The 5,471-nt window shown below is 39.2% G+C and overlaps 1 long non-coding RNA gene across 1 annotated transcript in view; it reads right to left on the minus strand.

Moving 5' to 3' along the window:
* The window catches only part of LOC142101845 (uncharacterized), a 464,827-nt gene that overhangs the window by 447,890 nt on the left and 11,466 nt on the right, over positions 1 to 5,471 (minus strand). The gene's annotated exons all lie outside the window — the stretch shown is intronic.

Genomic DNA, 5,471 nt, shown 5'->3' on the forward strand with positions numbered 1-5,471 from the left:
GCGGCCAGCTCACCTCTAATGAAGGTGTCGCCAACACTCTGTACCAGAGCCGTAACTTACAATTTTAGCACCTGGAGCTAGAGACAAAAATGACACCCCCATAGCCCTCAATTTTAACCAAATGAACTTGAAATATTCATAAACTGCGCCCCCTTACAGGGGCAAAACGCAGGATTTGTAGAGGGGGGTTTCAACACCACACCATCAGTGGGCGTGACCAGCATGCATAGGGGTGTGGCTATAATATTAGACAGTGTTTGGCTGCTCTCCAACTCTTCCTATCCCCATAATATACATGGGCAATGCTGCGTGCACTACTGTTAGGTGCAAGGAGATCTCCCTTTTCAAGCAGAGCCATGTGAAGCAGGGGCAGGGTCCAGCCACCTCAATTATACAGTGCCCCAGGCTTGGAGGGGGGTTTCCAGGCACTAGAAAACCTCCCCTCGGTTTACCTATGTCTTAAGTGTTACGCCTTGGGCAGTCGCCCCTATCGCACAGTCCTATTTATGGCCCTGCTCTCTACTCAGTGTAATTCCCTGTGTGTATACTCCTAGTTCGGTCATATTCATTTGGGTAATACTACACCCCTTTTTCCTACTACACTTTTAGGGAAGTGGAACTAGTTTTAACAGAAGGCTGGTTTGTTTACCTAGTAAATCCTAGTAAATCCTATCCAAAAAAGCCATCTTTCCCACCCCTAAAAATGACATACACATTTGCAGCTCTTAGGCTTTGCATTGAAGGGGCACTTGTTTGTGAGATGCACCTCCTAACTGCCCTTGAATCAGGACAAAAGTCCTGACCTGCAGCAAGTAGGTAGGAGTCATGGATTAGTCTTTCTCTTCAGCCTCTTTTTCATCTACAGGTAATTATCTCTGCTCACATTATACCATGTCTGCACCTGTTAATTAGCCAATAACTCAGATGAGTAATTTCTATTACTTCAAAGGTAAGTAGCTCTGCGCTAGTTATGTGCTATTTATATTAAATCAATGGCATGATGATTTATATGCACTAATAAATGTATTGCAGGTCTTAGTACAAGTTTAAAGAGGAGTGGGGCGTCAGTCCCGTCAATGACCACATGTCTCTTTGACACTACAAATTCAGTCTATATAGGTTGGAAGCCTAATCTAAGGTACAGAGCTAAGGCCTCAGCTAGAGTTAAACGCACATTAATTTGTGTAAAATACACATCTCATTGCTGCGCATGCAACGCCAAAGATGAGTATGCTTACTTATGTAGGCAGATTCTGGCACATCTTACACTTGCGACTCTTTACACTTAGAGAGATGAAACAAGGGAGGGGTGAGTGGGGCAAATGTAGGTCAAGTACAATAAGTACAACGTCATTGTAAAGCGCTACGGAATTTGCTGGCGCTATGTAAATAAATGTTGATGATTAAATTGGAACTTAAGTTGTCGGTAAAGTCATAGGGGCAGCACAGTGGCCTAGTGGTTAGCACTTCTGCCTCACAGAACTAGGGTCATGAGTTTGATTCCCGACCATGGCCTTATCTGTGTGGAGTTTGTATGTTCGCCCTGTGTTTGCGTGGGTTTCCTCCGGGTGCTCCGGTTTCCTCCCACACTCTAAAAACATATTGGTAGGTTAATTGGCTGCTATCAAAATTGACCCTAGTCTCTCCCTGTCTGTCTCCCTCTCTGTCTGTGTCTGTGTGTGTGTCTATATTAGGGAATTTAGACTGTAAGCTCCAATGGGGCAGGGACTGATGTGAATGAGTTCTCTGTACAGCGCTGCGGAATTAGTGGCGCTATATAAATAAGATGATGATGATGATCTTTAATGAGGGTTAGGACTTCACATTTCTCTCTTCTTCTTCCCTCTCAACCTGTCTCTCAGTCCATTCTCTCTCAACTGCTCTGCCCCCTCCACTCAAATGCTTTCCTACAACAAGCTCCCAGCTTCAAAATGTTCTTCTCCACTGACACTTTCACTTCCATCTTAGACATGTGACCATCTCTCCTATGTTTAAGAAACCATCTCTCAACCCTATCTTCATCCCCAGATATTGCTCTATTTCCCTCCTGTCCTGTGCTTCCAAACTCCTAGAGCAGCTGTAATACAATCACTTCACCCACTTTATTTCCATTAAATCCTTGCACAATCCTTTGCTCTTCCCACTTGAATGAGAATACCCATCACTAAAGTGACCAGAGATATACTCTAGGGGGTTAGGGGTTAACCCTAACCCCAACCATAACCCCTAACCCTAACATAATACTTACATGAGACGAATGTCAGCCGGGTCCGTGCATTGAAGCTTTAAGAGGAGTCGCGCTTTAAAGTGACATCATTTTCAACCGTCGCCAACACATTGGGTCGTGAAATGATAGCATCTGGGTAATGGTAAGTCAATCTTTCTTTTAAGTCTGGGTATCAGTGTTCGGGTTTCATACGTCCTTCTAATCACTGTCGGGGTAGTCAGTATCGTTAAGCTGACTACCACCGGAGGAGACACCCCGCGCGCATTTTTTGTGTGAAATATCTGCTAATTTTTGCTTGCTCCACTATGGGGTACTAATGATAAAAATGTGCAGCCATTCTATTCCTGAGAACATCGCAGCTGATAGAATCTCCCCCAGACTGTCTTTATTTACACATAGCCCCACTGATAACTAATCACTGTAATGTCTGTAAGCTTCTTCCTAAACTCTACCTTGCAGCCAATTATATAATTACATTGTAGTACAGTATGTAAAACATTCTATCATCTGTAATAGGGGTGAGGTAGGTCACCATTGGTGGAATGTGGATGAGGTAGGTCACCATTGGTGGAATGTGGGTGAGGTAGGTCACCATTGGTGGAATGTGGGTGAGGTAGGTCCCCATTGGTGGAATGTGGGGCTGGGGTAAACAAAACTTCTCTTGCCACTTTTATTTCCTCTTTTTGATAAAAGAGGGTGGGGACAGAAGTGATAGGGGCTTATTTATTAATTTGCAGCAATAAGTATGATTTTCAAATAATAATTACATTCTTAAAAAATTCCGTATTGACGCCATTTATCAGTAATTTATCGCCAGTTCCACTAATTAAAAAATATTAATACATTATTGTTAACTAATTCCGCAGCGCTGTACAGAGAATTTCTGTCACTCACATCAGTCCCTGCCCCATTGAAGCTTACAGTCTAAATTCCCAACACACACACACACACACACACACACAGACAGACTAGGGTCAATTTGGATAGCAGACAATCAATCTACTAGTATATTTTTGGAATGTGGGAGGAAACCAGAGCACCTGGAGGAAACCCACACAAACACGGGGAGAACATACCAACTCATCACAGTCCATGGTCGGGATTCAAACTCATGACCCCAGTGCTGAAAGCCAGAAGTATTAACCACTAAGCCACCTTGCTGCCCTGTGAATCAAACAAGGGATTTGTCACTCATTGTAATAAAAATACACATTATATGTAGGATTCCCCAAAGACGAAAGACAGCAAATCTTATTGTACTTTCATTAATCTCCACAACTATACAGTACAGAGCTTCTCTGTAGACTGCATTGAAAATAGTGCTATGTGGAACAGTTATGTATCTATATTTATGACAACTAAAGTAGCAACAGCTTTCAGGGTCCCAATTAAGAACTTGCTGCTAAGCCTTTCTGATCTTGTAGACGTGCCAGCACAGAACTATAAACATGTTTGGAGGACATCTGAACATGCAGCATCATCTTAATATTATTATAATTAATAATAATAATATTAATAATATACAGTATCCATTAGTGATCAATTATTAGCATTGCTTTTAGGTACAACATTTGTACTACACCACAGCAGCCGATTAGACACTTATGTTCATTATCTACCTTACGCTAGTCAGATAAAAGCTAATTGCTGTTTGTTTGCAGTGGTTCAGTGCAAATTCTGAAATCTTAATGCAATGATTGTGAGTCCTACAGAGTAGACTCTATTGAAACATGCATCTTACCTGGTTCACCAATTAACACACATTAGACAGCTCATCACACAGTATATGAGAGTTGTGATATCCTGTGGAATCTGTAGCACAGTCAACTAAGTCAATTCAAACAGATGACATCACAGGATAGTAATAAAGCAAGACATGTCTATATATATTATATTATTAACATAGGAAGGATCCAGAGGTATAGAGCACTATACCTATTAAATCACTGGTAACAGCTCCCTTCTCTGCATATAAGAGACCTGTTATTGCATTCCTATTGGTTTATGTATATACAACTGTAGCCCAGGCATCATTATTACTACATGTTAATTAAATACCCCCAAAAATCCAATTCTTTTGCTTTTCTGCGCCTGTACATATATCCACATTCTTGGATCATATTTATATTGATACATACGGATCTTTATTATCACACTATACACAAGGTCTGTGGTGTCCTACTTTTCTCTGCTCCACCCTCCGGTGTTTATAAGGAACCCAATCTGCTACTTGAATCAGGTCAGATATCTTGGAGAAAAACATGTCTAGTAAGATTACAGTGTAGACAATAGACAACACACAGCATACAGCACAGGGAGAAAGGAAGGGAAACGAAACAGTGAAACAGTCCTGAAACTTATTTCTTGGATAAGATGAGTCACCATTGATCATTGTGTAGAACATACTGGTCTATTCAGTGACATAATAATTATGTCATTTGGGCAGGGCAATCTTTACCGTCAGATTCATGTCATTATACATGATCTATTTATATCATGGTCCTGTTAATGCACAGTGCTGGATAATGTAGGCACCTTATAAATTAGAAATAAATAAATAATAATAATAATAATAATAATAATAATAATAATAATAATAATAAATAATTATAATAATAATAATTAATTTGCACTTTCCATCAATTTTCTTTAAAATATACAGAAAAAAAGCTTCACTTCTAATGTATTTTAAGTCCAATTAAATGATTAAACGTGTATAAATAAATAGCACTAATGATAAAAATAAATAAATAATGACAATATCACTTTCTAAAATATGTTAACTCTTAGAAGTGCAACTAGATGTCCTATATGGTTTTATATATATATATATATATATATATATATATATATATATATTATATTTGTTAACTCTTAGAAGTGCGTCTAAATGTCCTTTATAGCTATATGTCAATAAATAAATAAATATATATATATATATATATATATATATATATATATATATATATATATATATATATATATAGCCATATGTATATATGTCTTATTTATATTAACTCATGCTTGGTGCTTGTACTACCGTGTACATCATTTGTGTACATGACAGTCAATTCTCACACTGCTGTCGTGTACTTGCAGAAGAGTCTTTCTTTATGTCTGAAAAATGACGGGCACGTTTTAACCCTTTGAACGCCGGCCTGTCTGTACCCAAGGAAGGGTGAGTTAATCTCTTGCAGTTAAAATAATTGATGAGCATCCTGTAGATCCCGGGAGAAAGGGGGGG

This window comes from Mixophyes fleayi, chromosome 1 (assembly GCF_038048845.1).
Source record: "Mixophyes fleayi isolate aMixFle1 chromosome 1, aMixFle1.hap1, whole genome shotgun sequence".
Taxonomy (NCBI): Eukaryota; Metazoa; Chordata; class Amphibia; order Anura; family Limnodynastidae; genus Mixophyes; species Mixophyes fleayi.